This window comes from Hyposmocoma kahamanoa, unplaced genomic scaffold (genome assembly GCF_003589595.1).
Source record: "Hyposmocoma kahamanoa isolate Upper Pololo Valley unplaced genomic scaffold, ASM358959v1 86, whole genome shotgun sequence".
NCBI classification, from domain to species: domain Eukaryota; kingdom Metazoa; phylum Arthropoda; class Insecta; order Lepidoptera; family Cosmopterigidae; genus Hyposmocoma; species Hyposmocoma kahamanoa.
The window spans coordinates 6147987-6163701 of NW_020654289.1; positions in this window are offsets into that span (position 1 = coordinate 6147987).

Here is a 15715-nt window from a genome sequence, read left to right on the forward strand (position 1 = left end):
TTATCGGAACTTACCCTAACGATGCATAGCTAAAATATCGTTAAACAATTACAATATTCTAGAAATGAGCTATGGTTTTTTATGTTAGCTCAAAAAAATATTTTGTCCTTAGCCGCGTAGTTAGCAGACGGCAGATATTATTCATTCCGATTCGTTCACGAAAATTGTATACGACAACGATGACAACCAAATGACAACGAACTGTATGCTCCAGACCGAAAAAGAATTAAGAGTAAAGACGAAAATTTCGTTTAAATTTCGCTCGATAACGAAGTTTCGTTTTCAAAGAGAGTAGACCTCTGGTAATTTTTGTCATTGTTTGACACTGTTTTCTTTACACTGTCTCACCACTGATCACAGGTCTCCTCTATAATGGCAGCACATCATTGACCTCAGCACATATCTTTTTAATCTACATAAATAAAGGCAGCGACCCATGCTAAACTAAGATAATTAAAAATCTGCTGAAATATGTTACAGAAAATTATGAACCGGATATGATGTTAAAGAAAAATTGGTGTCACTACTGATGTGAACTTGATCTCTAGTGATTATGAAATTACATTAATAATAAGGCGCAAAATGCAGTAACAGGAATTTTAATTTTCTCAACGAGTGTATTATTGTTAATTCTTACAAGGATAATTTTTATTTTATTAAGCACTAATTACATTTTGAGGAAATATTTGAATTGAATTTTTGAAAAAAATTGAATTGAACCTGTTAGGTGTATTATAAGTTATTGATTGCATTATTTATTTGTAGTGATGAATGAAAATGTGCACGTGCGCAATTTAAAAAAACTAACTAAATTACATACGTAACATAATTTGTAACTGTGGATAGCTCTCTGTGTGAAGAGTACGTCCAGGGAAATACTGCCATCTTACTTACTTCTGCTGTCAAAAGTTTTTGAAGGCAGACTTTGACAAGTCCCATGTGCTTGTAATTTATCCAACAGTCATGGATAGGCGTTTCATCAGACGTCGTGCGTCTGATGAAACGCCTATCCCCTATAATAGATTCAGATCCTTATTTGATATGATAATAATGATAATGCACGCACTCATAACCCCGCACTAGGGAAACCCTGTGTCGCGAGTGCCAAGGACACACATAGACAACCAAACACACAAAACAAACCAATTACACCCAAACTCACGAGAAAAATAAATGCAAGCCACTCAAATATTTCTTCCGGTCTGGGAATCGAACCCGGTCCCTCTGCGCGGCAGACCAGAATGGTAACCGTTCGACCACGTTCGTTGACGTATGATCTGGGACTTAGACGTTTCAATGATTTCTTATGATGACTCTAAGTTTTAACATGAAGGATTAGATATGTAGGCGAGACGGAACTGCCTAATTGCATCGTAACGGGCCTGTGCGCGGCAGCGGAACCGCGAAGCGGTGCGAGCGCATGCACCGTGCTGATCGTTAATTGCTGCACTCGATTGTATTGCTATACAATCATTATTTACTTGAAGTAACCCCATTATTACGAGGGCTGTGGTAATTTATCCTCGTTTGAGGTGGAAAGTAAGCGTAAGGATAGAAAAAGAAATATTCTCCATTTAACAGTTCTTGCCTTGACATTGCATATTTACAACTTTCAACAATAAGACATGGAAGAAAAATCGACAATAAATGTGCCAAGTTCAGAATCACACGAATTATCTGGTTTAAGAAATATCTAGTGGCGTATCCATACCAGATTTAGAATAAAATTTGGCTTGAGTGAAAAAGTATATCGATATTTTCAAACAGTATCGGTATTTGTCGAAAAAAACTGTTGATATATTGCCTAAGTTAGTAGTTATGAAAATATTCCCAAAAAAAGCTACTCCGGATCAAACCAAACCTTTAAGCCTCTTGTAATAATTTTAAACGATAATAGAATTACATCTATGGACCAAATGACATTCGATACTGTACAAGACTAAAACAATATCGAATTTGATACTGGAAAAAAAAAGATTTTTATAATATATCAAACCTCAAAATGTTTCCTGAAAAAATATCGATATATTTTACCCAAGCCTTTTTTGGTACTTTGGGGGCACTACCCAAAATATAGGTACTCTACCTGATGTACCTACTCATTATGATACCCGTTAAAAACAATTTAGAAAAGTTCGTAAAATAAAAACTTCTTGTTGATTGATTAAATAGTTGCTATATGCATCCAAGTTTCCTAAAGTGAAGTCGACTTTGTGTTTTTTGAATTTTGAATGTTTTATAAAAGCTTTTATTACGAATGTCTGAAAGAATGTTTAAAATCGATTTTTATTCAATAACAACGCGTATATTGCTTCCATTAATTACATCACTTTTGCCAGTAAACAAATGCAGTTAGTTTATTTCTTTTATCCTTAAAGGGCAATAAAAACAAAACCTATTTATTATTTTAAAAACTTCAAAACATAAAGTTTCATCTCTAGTTGACGGTAAACTAAGATTGCGTAATAATTGGATCGTTTTTCTTTAAGCCACTGGGTTAAGGTTCGGCCATTTTAATTCAATTAGACGTCGAGTCCATTTATTAAGCGCATTTAATCGATTAATCGTTACACAATCCTACTTCAGTTTGAAGACTTTGCAGCTTAAGGAGTTATGTAAAAATCTGCAATTTTTGGAATTATATAAAAAATCAAGTATTTGTTATAATTATTAAGAGTCTAAACTCAAAGTCAAAGTCAAAGATTATTTATACCATAAGTAAAATAAATTTACACTCGAAATCGTCACATTTAAGCTACTGCTCGTTCACTACGCTGACCTCCCTGAGAAGAATGAGCAAGAAACTCTAGGGATTGCTCTTTTCAAATAAACTTAAATGCTATGGAATACACTTTGAATCAAATTTGTGTGGATTCTGAAGTCATGTCGTCTTTCCATACATCTTTATCTAACACGTAGTCTTCAAATTTGTAATATGATTTTTCGATCAAAATATTTTTAATGTAGTTTTTAAACTTAGGAAATGATGAACTTAATATATGCTCCGGAATGTTATTGTAAAATCGTGCACAGTTTCCCATAAAAGAGTTGTTTACCTTGGTTAAACGAAATCGTGGTATCATGAGTTTAGATTTAGCTCTAAGTTTAATATTATGGATATCTTATTCTATATATAGATATATCTTATACTACCCCAAGTAGCTTTGGTTGATTCCGTATAGCAGTGGAAGTGTTGAATCAATCACTTTGAATATATATATAGTAAAATTGAGGATGTATACTGATTACTATACGATGTGAAAACACGATTTGAAAAATTTTCGCGATATAAAAAGAAACCAGAAAATTACCTCGAAATTTTACAAGAAAACCGCTGTATTCAGTAGGTGTACTGTACATACATATGTCAATGTTTTTTTTTTATATCAACTGAACTAAATAGAACACGTATACTATACCGATTGTATATCGGTGTAGTATACGTGTTCTATATATATTTTTCTTTATATATTTTACTTTTTGTTCTTTATATATTTTTCATATGGCTTTAATTTCGTTTCGGTTGTATGAGAAAAATTTGAAATTGAGATGAGGTTGTATTGGCGCTTCATACCAAGATTGAACACTTAAAAAAATCCTTCGATCGGGCTGGATTCGAACCCACGTCTTCCAGCAAACCGTGGCAGACGCTTTGCCACGGAACGAACTAGCCTCACGAATTTTTCTATGTGATGAAATAGATTTCTCACAGATGGCGCTACGGCAAAAAAGTCGTTAAAAACCAATGACTAAAAGCTGCAACAAGTACATACAAAAATTATACATTAAAAAATAATAATTAATTATATAATAATAATATTGGATGTTTAAAATTTAATACAATTATCTCATATTACTTTGGAATTTAAATCTATAAACGGTGTTTTTAAATAAATACTATCATGTCGTATCGTTATTAAACAATTGCTTGAAAAGACGCGTACGTACACGTATACTGGCTGCCCTGCCGCTGCTCGTATCGTATCTGACAAAGATACAAATTAAAATTACCAGTTGTATATTGTCCTCATGATAGTAGTGGCACATATATATAGGTATTTGTTGATTATATGACAGGAAGATAAAATATCATTACTATTAAAAGGCGTAATAAGTAATTTACATAATACAATACAATTTTTTTTTTGCGTACAATGACAAATACAAGAACAAACAATAGACATGGATAATAAACAGATGCCGTATACAAATGATCATTATATACGAATCTAATAATAATAACTACACAAATTAAAAAAATAACATAAATTGTTTGTTAAAGGAAAATATGATATAATAAAACCAAAAGGAAAGAAATTCGTAATAAGACATACAAAAAACCGGTTCCAAACCTAATACTAACATACCGGTCTTTTTGCTTGACTAAAATGGTCATAGCAAATAAATTATTCCAATTTGACTTCTTTAGAGCACGTTCAGATTGAATAAATTGGCAATCAGTGTTTTATGAGCGTTTTGGTACTTCTAAGATGTTCTAGATGCTCCCTGTCAACTTTAGTATCTTAAAATTGAGTAGCAAGGAGACTTATTACATGTAACGAAATGTAGCGGTCGCTATAATTCGATTTCAAAGGATATCTTTTTTCCAATCTTTATAATAAAATTCTTAATTTAATTAATTGTGTTGGTTTTTGGCGCCTTTTTATGATGTTATATTTTTATCGAGTTCTCAGGTGTTCGTGATACTTATACATTGGAAATGAAACTATTTTCTCGGATCGAAATCAAGTTATATTTGTTTTTTCCAACATATCAATAACATTTTTTAGTCTATATGTTTTTCTGCGTTCGTCGTCATAATACTTGTATAAATTGTGTGTTGTATGTACATTTTGTCCTGTGTTGCACCGGACTCACAATAATACAGTACGTTGCAGTACAATTTTTGATAAATATGTATTTAAAAGAAATATATAATTTTAAATTACGTTACGAGATTTTTTTATAATATCAAGTGCCCAAACGAGCAAGTCGTGCGCCTAATGGTAACCTACACGGCTGTCCATAACAGTTGCATTGACAGAGCTTTAATTCGCAAAGGTCTGAGGGGCACTGCCACTGCGCCCGTCATTCTAAGACATAAGTTGACAACTCCCATGTGCCTGTAATTCTGTAAGTTATTACTACTTTCCGGCAGAAATAGGTAAGGTGGCAGTACTTCCTTGGAGGTACTCTGTCACAAGGAGTTCTACTGCTACTAAATTTATGAAGAGTCGGAATAAAAAAAAATCGGTTCTAAATTGTTGCTTTTCGCTTTCTGTATCTACAGATAACTTAATTTCACAGGGGACTGAATAGGGGATCAGGAGGCACCTTTGAACAGAGGCAGCTTAGAACAAATGCGTTCACGCAGTCAGTTTGAATGAAAATTTAGTATGAGTTATGTTTATAATAAGGCACCACCGACAGCATGCCACAGCAGTCAGTGGCAAAGGTGAGTGCGCGCGCCAAAAACTGAATTTACTGAAGTATTTAGTTTCAACGTCACAAAGTAAACATTCTCAGAAACAGTTGTAAGGATATTACTGAAAGAATATAGACAATGGTGAGTTGAACATTTTCAAATTAAAATTAAAATCTTTATTTCGGACAAAATATCCATATAGTAACAAAATACTTACACATTTTGTTAATATAAATCCTCTAAACATTGACGTGTACCCGTACCCATTGATGTAATATGGGGCCCATCGTTCCTATCTGCCACTGTACGAAGAAGCATTAGGGACGCTACCCGCTTCCGCAAAATGGCACTAAAGCAGTCCACTCGCGCCTCGGTAAACATTCCCGAAGCGCTATAATAGCGCGGCAACCCCAACAGCATTCTGAGAGCGTCATTATACTGGACGCACAGGGCGCGATACTCTTTCGTGTATACTTGACCCATAAGCTGATGGTGTAAAAAGATTGGCAAAATGCTTTAAAAAGCGTGAGCTTTACGGTTCTAGTACAACGTGCAAGTCTGCGAGCCAGCATGTTGCACCTTATTGTCAACGCCCTGCGCTCCCTGTCAACGTACATGTCTATTTAAATTTTTATTGAATTGATATTACATTTTTTTTGTGTGAAATTACTCCGCTAGTTTGTTATAATTATTAATACAAAGATCGAATACTTAGAAAAATGCCGGATTCGAACCGACGTCTTCTAGCATACCGTGTCAGACGCTATACCAACTAAGCCACTGAACGAACCAGCGGACCTCACGAGTTTTTCTTTCTTGATCTTTGTATTTGCTTTTTCAACGACTTTTTAGCCGTAGCGCCATCTATGATATTTCGTCACCCAGTTAGATACCTTTACAGCTACCAGTCCCGGCTAGAGATGTCGCTTTTCATTGTATTTAAATTTTTATTAAATTGATATTCAATTATTTTTATGTAAAATTACTCCACTAGTTTGTTATAATTATTACGTCCATGTCGTCAGACAGACTCTCTGTCACCCAGTGCCCTAGGTACTTAAAATGCGAGACCCTACGTAGTGGCACACCGCATAGGTTGAATGCCGGCACTTCTCTGGGGTATTTACAGCCGGCCTTCAAAATTAAAAACTCGTTTTTATTTACATTGTACCTAAGGCCATGAGTTTTTGCATACTCCTCGCGAAAGCTTAGCAGCCTTCTTAAAGCACTGATAGATTGGCAGCTCCATGTCATCGGCATCACTAATATTATCAACCGAACAGCCAACGCCGGTACCGCTGAGCCCACCTATAAGTTTATTCATATACAGATGGAAAAGGCGAAGGGACGTCAACCCCCCCTGTCTCACCCCGCTTCCTCAACCTGTACATGCTCACCTGGTTGACCTGGTTGCCATACCAATACTTTAATATAGCAACCAAATCCGCAGGCGTGTCAGACTTACTTGCCAGCTTCTCCCACAGGACATCATACTCCATCAAGTGAAATGCCTTCGACAAGTCCTGGAAACAGGCACATATAGGGGTTGGCTTGTCGTATGAATTATTTTATTGCTCGAAAAGAATACGTTCCCACATTTATACGGCGAACGGCTGTGGAGTAGAATTCCCCGCCTCCTGATTTATTCCCTGAACGCTATAACTTGGTCCTTTTCAAGGTGAGAGTGAATAGACATTATCTGGCTCTGTCGTCAACGTCATCGTCACTTTCCATCAATTGAAACGTAGACCTAATGCGCACTTTTTTATGTTAAAAACATGAACACTCTTCATTCTGAGTTACAGCTTCAGCAGTTGCAATTTTCGAACAAATCAGCAAGTCTTGAAGCCAAGTTCGACACTTTTGGCACCTGTGATTAAAATTACGTAAATAACAATTCCGAAAGCAATAAAATAATTAACTTTAAAACTGTTAAAACCAGAAACTATTGCCTAATACTTGAACGCTATGGTTGTTGACTACACCTGCCATTGTGTTGATCGCAATAAGCGAATCATTTCATATTGAAGGCTCACTTACATTGTGGCATTTAGTTGAATGTTAGTTGAAATATTAATTACGAAATACTTTTGGACGCAATTAGAAACAGTTTGGGAACAGACGTTAACTTATCCTATCGATTCGGAAGGAACTAATAAATAATCACTGCAGGCACAATATTTCTTTACTTTTTGATTTTTAACAACACGAGTCCGTCCGATGGCTCTCGCCGTCACACCCAGTGTTGTCATTTCCTTTTTAAAATTCCGCATCCAAACGAAATCGACAACCAATTTTTTAAATTTAGTAATTATTGTAAGTAGTGATGAGCATTCTAAAGTAAATAATAGATTAAACAGTCATCATCATCATCATCATTCAGCCATACGACGCCCACTGCTGGGCATAGGCCTCCCCCAACGATCTCCACGACGATCGGTCCTGCGCTGCCCGCATCCATCGGCTTCCCGCGACCTCCACCAGATCGTCGGTCCACCTGGTGGGGGGCCTACCCACTGAGCGTCGTCCGGTGCGCGGTCGCCATTGAAGAACCTTTCCGCCCCAACGGCCATCGGTTCTCCTAGCTATGTGCCCCGCCCACTGCCACTTCAGCTGAGCAATTCTTCGAGCTATGTCGGTTACCTTAGTTCTCCTACGGATTTCCTCATTTCTGATTCTATCACGCAGGGAAATACCGAGCATCGCTCTCTCCATTGCCCGCTGAGTGACCTTGAGCCTTCTTATGAGGCCTATAGTGAGGGACCACGTTTCTGATCCATATGTGATCACTGGCAACACACACTGGTCAAAGACTTTCGTCTTGAGACATTGAGGTAATTTGGACGCAAAGATTTTTTGGAGTTTCCCGAACGCTGCCCATCCGAGCTGGATTCGACGAGAGATCTCTTTCTCAAAGTTGGACTTACCTAACTGGACTGTCTGCCCCAGGTATACGTAATGGTCAACAACTTCGAGTGTAATGCTCCCAATTTTTACTGGAGCGGGTACAACATGGACATTCGACATGATCTTCGTCTTGTCCATGTTCATCTTAAGACCCACTCTTTGGGAAACACTACTGAGATCTTCGAGCATTGTGTTCAGGTCTCCCAAGGTCTCAGCCATAAGAACTATATCATCGGCAAATCGAAGGTGTGTTAGGTACTCGCCATTGATGTTGATGCCAAGTCCTTTCCAGTCCAGAAGCTTGAAAATATCCTCCAACGCAGCAGTGAACATCTTTGGAGATATCACATCTCCCTGTCTCACGCCTCGTTGCAGTTGGATAGGATTAGAGCTCTGATCCTGTAATCGGACTGACATAGTGGCATTTTTGTATAAGTACCTTAACACCTCTATATACCTATAGTCTATTTGGCACCTTTGGAGAGACTGCAGCACCGCCCAGGTCTCGATCGAATCAAAGGCCTTCTCATAGTCCACAAACGCTAAGCAAAGTGGCCGGTTATACTCCTCTGTCTTCTGTATAACCTGCCGCAGCGTATGGATGTGGTCTATGGTACTAAAACCCTTTCGGAAACCGGCTTGTTCGGGAGGTTGGAAGTCGTCAAACCTGCGAGCGAGACGATTCGTGATAACTCTCGAAAACAACTTATAGATATGGCTCAGAAGCGAGATTGGCCGATAGTTCTTCAAGAGTGTTTTATCACCCTTTTTGAAGAACAGAACGACCTCGCCTCTGCCCCATGCCTTCGGCGTTTGACCTTCGACGATGACAGAATTGAAAAGCTTCTGGAGGACTTTAAGTATCGGCTTGCCACCCGCTCTCAGAAGTTCTGTAGTGATTCCATCATCGCCCGCCGCTTTGTTGTTCTTGAGTTGTTTGAGAGCCACACTAATCTCATACAGGCTGACGTCCGGGATATCTTCGGTATAATGTCGGGTAAGCTTGGCTCTGGGGTCTCTAACCTCGCTTTCAACAGGTGCTTTCGTGGAGTATAGCTGTCGATAGAAACTCTCTATCTCCCTCAGGATTTCAGGCTTAGATGAAATGATGCTACCGTCATCAGTCTTTAGCTTCGTCAGTTGGCTTTGCCCAATAGACAGATCTCTCGCGAATACCTTGGAGCCTTTGTTCCGCTCAATGGCCTCTTTAATACGCTCTGTATTAAATTGGCGTATGTCGCTAGTCAAAGACTTCGATATCTGCCTATTTAGCCGCCTGTAGTGACTTGCATCCTCTGAGTTCTGTAGCCTCATTTCATTTCTATATTCCATGAGTTGAAGTGTTTTGTCGGAGAGTTTCTTTGTTCTGGTACGGTGGGTTTTGAAAAACTTGGACCCAACCGTACGGACAGTGTCCACCACCATGTTGTTTAGATCGTCCACATCTATGCAGTTTTCGAGGGCTTCGAAGCGGTTTTGAAGTTCGAGCTGAAAGCTCTCGGGGTTTTGGAGTTGTGCAGGTATTGGTCGGAGCGTAGACTCTATCAGTCGAGTTCTTTCCAGCCGGATATTGATATTCAATGTGCCTCGTACCAACCGGTGATCACTTCCTGTTTTAACGGTGTTGATCACAGAGACATCATTGAATATATGCTTTTTCGTCGACATGATAAAGTCAATCTCATTTTTTATTTTGCCGTCCGGACTCATCCAGGTCCACTTACGAGTTGGAGATTTCCTGAAAAAGGTGTTCATCGTATAGAGGTTCTCCTTTTCCATGAAATCAACCAACATCCGGCCTCTGGCGTTCCGCTGTCCAACTCCAAATTGCCCCACTCTCAGTTCATCACCGCAACGCTTTCCCAACTTTGCATTGAAGTCCCCCATAACAATCGTGTAGTGGGTTTTGTAGCTATGCATGGCTTTTGAGATCTCCTCATACATAGCCTCCACTTCGTCATCTGGGTGTGTCGAGGTCGGAGCATAAACCTGAATGACATTCAACGAATATCGTTTTGATATTCTGAGTATCAGGTATGCCACCCTGGTCGACACACTTCCGATGGAAATCACGTTGTTAACAAGGGACTTGTGGACAATAAACCCGACACCGCCAAGGGACTGTTGGTCGCCCTCCCGGTAGTACAGTAAGTTGCCGGAATTAAGGATTATCGAGTCCTCCCCCTCTCTTCGGACTTCAGATAGCCCAATGATATCCCAGCGTAACTTACTAATAGCTTCTTCCAATTCTGTGAGCTTTGCGTCGGTCCTCAATGTGCGCGTGTTGTAGGTTGCCAGGTCCAGTCGTCGTCGTTGATGGTAGCCGGGTCTCCCCCGGGGATTCTTCGCACCCCATGCCCTGTTTCCAAAGCCGCTACCGTGACTAGGAAGAGCAGGACTGCCGGGGACTAGGGGCCAATTCTTTGGTGTGTGTATCATAGGGGGGGTTGTGCCATAATCGCCACGCTTGGCAGGCGGGTTGGCGATCGCAGTTCTGGTCAAGATGGGTAGAAGACGCTGCTGCCCGTCTTCTTCTGACAATTTTTTCCTTAGTCGCCTTTTACGACACCCACAGGACAAGAAGGGGGTGGTGCTATTCTAGGCCGGCACCACACGGTTAAACATTAAACAGTAGTTTTAACGATTAAACAGTAGTTTTTGTTAATACAGACTTCCCGGTTTATAGGTATTTAAGCGATTATATTTGTGTAACTAACTACATTTAGTTGTACGCTTCAGTGGTTCCCTATCAAGCTGCGCCGTGAGGAGCACGTTCTTAGTTTTCTCTATAACATTCTATATGATCCTCGCAGTCCTTCGCTTCCTCGGTGAATATCATCATATTCTTTAGAGATTTTGATACATCGATACGGCAAACCTTAGAGCTCACGATTTATAAGTCGAATGGACAGACGAATAAACGTTATCGAGTAATTAATGTTTGATGAAATGGCATTCGATCTCAAGCAGGGAACTAAATTATGTATACGTGAAAATTTATCAAAAGTTTTTGACTATAATATCGTTCGTAGAATGTTTAAACTTCTCTCCTGAAAAATTGTCACTTTGCAGATGTAGCCTTATCACAACAAGGGTGTGAATTATTATTATTGTATTGTAATGTAACGTAACATCTAAGTTTACCTTTTCTTTTAGTAATTTTTTAATTCATTTTTCTTCTCTGGTATCATTTGTGGTACAAAAATAAACATCTTGCTTTATAATTCACACACTCCAGATGATATTTTTTTATGATATCAAGTGACGGGATGAACACGCCGTGCGTCTGATGGTAAGCGACACCTGTCCATAACCTTTGCAGAGCCACTCAGAGCGTTAAATCACAAATAACTGAGGGGTTCTGCCACTGAACTAGTCACCTTGAGACATAAGTTGACAAGCCTCATGTGCATGTAATTTCTCCAGCACCCTTATCTTTCATAACCGAAACGCAGTAAGGCGCACATTATTGCTTGGCGGTAGAAATAGGTAGGTGGCAGGTGGCTGGACGAATTGTTTCAAGAAGCTCTACTGCTACTATGACATTTGAAATTGTATTTAATTCAATGTTCATATATTATTTACTAACCTCTTTCAGTGACCATAACCTGTGGTGGGATGTGCAACCGGTTGCGACATTTTGCGAAATTACTACTTTACAACCGGCCGTGACATCGGCAAGTCGTTGTGATCGTTAATTTTTGTTAAATAAAAGAACTTTACCACCTTACCTTTGTGCTTCCTATGGAATAATTTTAAACTTTACCATATACGCGATTGAAATATTAAAAATCTTAAATGCTTCAGATTTCTTTTTATAATACCAAGTGACGTGACGAACAAGTCGTGCGCCTGGTGGTAAGCGACTCACCTGTCCATAGCAGTTGCAGCGTCACTCAGAGCTTTAAATCGCAAAGATCCGAGCGGCACTGCCACTGCGCCCATCACTTTGTGACGTAAGTAGTTCTATATGCCTGTGATTTCACCGGCACTCTTGTCAAAATCGGAAGGTAGTAATAATCATATTACTGCGTGGCGGCAAAAATTGGTAACATGGCAGTACTTGCCTGGTTGAACCCTTTCACAAGGAGCACTGTCGCTTCTCAGTAGAATTAGCGCCTAAATGATCATACCCATTTATTAAAATGATTTAGGCATCCTTTTACCCGATATTATACTATGTATAGTAAAAATTGTACCGTATATTATACTTTATTTTTTTAATATTGTTTAGTTCACAAAAGGGAGTCACTCTTTACCCAAGACCCAGAATAACGCATTTTAGAGATCACAAGAAATGTTGCTGTTTCTCGGAAATAAATATATTACTGTTATTTATTATTGATAACGTTGTTTACGTACGATTATGTCAATTACATTAGTAATAAACAATACAAGATTTTCACATACTGTTAATAATAATACTTTGTCAAGAGCATCGAGATATAAAGTAAAAAAAGAAAATGGACCAGCTAATTACATGAATTGCTTGATCTCAAATCAGCGATGACAAAGTGTTCGTGTGGTGCACTATGAGTTAGAAGAGCATGAACACTTGATAAGGACAACGGGTGGGGGCACAGAGGTGGCTGTTTACTGACCCAACGAAAATTTAACGTCGGTTTGTTATTTTATTAGTTTTTGTCATTGACTCGATAAGAATAAGAAGTATCACGGAAGAGCAGAATTTACTAACAAATCAAAAATTGCGTGATAAACAAGACCCTTACAAATAGGCACGAAATCGGACATCACATTGGGTAACGGCTTGCGCAAGCACATCGAACCAATTTGCCCCGGCCGAGATGCAAAATGTTGTAGTCAATTCGTTGCCAACGCATTTGTTTCCGTGAGGATTTTTCATATTGTCATATTTCTTAGGCGATCCTAGAGAGGCTTCTGTTCGACGGCAGTACTAATTTAGAATGACATTAGTTACTTTTATAGAGTTGCTTACACTATACCACACATAGCTGCCGCGCTATACAGTGGCGCTCCCATGCAATAGTCGTGTGAGACGCTGTGAACGACTCCATGCAAACTAATGAGATGTTTACACGAGCTCCACTGCCGCCTTCGGCAGACTACCTTTTCTATTTCTGCCGCCAAGCAGTAATGTGAGCATTACTGCGTTCCGGTTTTGAAGTGTAAGGGTGCAGGTGAAATTACAGACACATGTCGACGTATGTCTCCGGGTGGCGGATGCTGTGGCAGTGCCCCACTAGTTTTTGCGATTTAAAGCCCTGAGTGGTACTGCAGTTGCTATGAACAGGCTTGTCGCTTACCGTCAGGCGCACGACTTGTTTGTCATTTAGTATCATAAAAAAAACTTCACCTTGTCGAAGGAGGCGCAGGCTACTCGCTACTTACACCGAATCGTGTTAGGATGTGGCCGCCGAGTCATTGAAACTTATTTGGTCAATAGTCGTTCGGCGAACTCGACTCGGTTGACTTGGGCAGCGAACTGTGGCAGTTAAATGACTCAGTGCTTCCAGTGACGTCTTCGGCAAGCAAGCGAAGGTGACCTGTCGACCTAATGTAAACGTGCTATAATTGCAATCGTGTCGCGTAATGCCACGGCTGTCGTCACCGTGTGAGAACCGCCTTATGGCCCTAATATTACAATTGTCGATTTATCACTATTATCGCTACCACATAATTTGCACGATAAAAGAGTTGTATTCATGAGGTAGAGTAGGACTCTAAGTAAATATTTCATACTTCAGAATCTCATTTCATTATAATACTTACATTATATTCTTAGAATTAAAAAAAAAGGTAAATATACATTGAAGTTACCTTATTTATCAAACAAATAATTGCTTTTTTCCGAAAGTCATGGTCAGATAGATTGCATTACAAAAAAAATTATTATGATTACGAAATTCCAACTGATATTTTTATTGCACCTTCTTGAAACTACATGCGTAAAATTCCTATAGCTCAATTGAAAAGTTACGGAAACATTCTTAATTCAAAATTCGATAGTCGTGTGACTTTAAGAATGAACTCGTTCGAATTCAAGTGCAACTGGTTCGTAATATCCGCATTGAAAATAACGATTGCCATTAAATTCATTCAATGCAACGTGAAGCGAAGCGCGAGAGCTAACTTCGCAAACAGCGTTAATTTGTTTTATAATTAGTATGAACTCTGGATGTGAACATCTAGCTTACTAAATTATTGTTTGTGGAACTTCATATCTGTTTTTTGTAGTCGATTTTTTGTATCACCTACCTGTTTCATTGATGACTGTTCGTTTCCCTTTGACAAAATAATAAAAAAATAAGAATATTCTGGAACGTAAACATGCCCAATATTCGTATTTGGAAAATCGTTAAGTATATTATAAAACATACATTATTCGTCACCGTCTAATAAACAGTTTTATTATCTCCGTCTCGTAACTCCAAGAAGTTAGGGTTTTTTTTAAAGTAAATATAATGTAGATATAATTTGACATCAATATTGAATCTATTTTTTATTTAATCAGGTTGTTATTTATTAGGAGGAAAACATGAATGCTACTATGGGATATTTTAGAGGAATCTTCTGAATAAAGCACCAACATGAAAATATTAATAAGTATCTGTGAATTTAGCTGACGAAACGCAACAATTTTGCTTATATTTTAAGTAGTAATTAATAATTACATTAATATTTAAATTTTTGAGTGCCTTTTTTAATTAATAAAATCTAGCCCGCCACAGAGAAAAAAGCGATCATTTTCTGTAATTGGTAGTTCTACCTTCTCAATGTCACTTTAGGAGCTTGTTTGGACCATTATTATTGGTAATAACAATAAATTGTTTATATCCCCTGGCACACAGACCCACTTGCACAACTAATTACGTCCAAACAACTGTCTATTTACATAATAATCGATGCCACGTGTCGTGCATACATTGCGTACGTGCTACGCATTTGTCTATTGACTACATAAGTAATACAGTATAATATATTTGTATGTACTTAGCATAGTTAACATTCTATATAACTGATCACCTAAAGTGATTCCCAAAGTGGTATTTATCGACACCCCCCAGGGGTGCCCTTTAGCCAACAAGGGATAAGCAAAATATAGGGGTGCTTGAGTCCTTACTGGGAGTCGACGGGTGTGGAATCCATTTAGGCAGGTCGTGACCAAAATTTTAACGTTCTATAAACAGAATATTACACAGATAGTACCTACCATAGGTATTAGCCTATGTATGCGGGCACTATCTATGTGGATTACATAAATATGTGTGTACTTACGTAATTATTTTTTGTTATAGAAATACAAATTACCTAAGAATAAAACTTTCACAATGAACTGGCGTGGACGACTTGTTTGTCCCGTCAATTGAAAAATAAATAAAATAAATTCTAACATTTCTCACT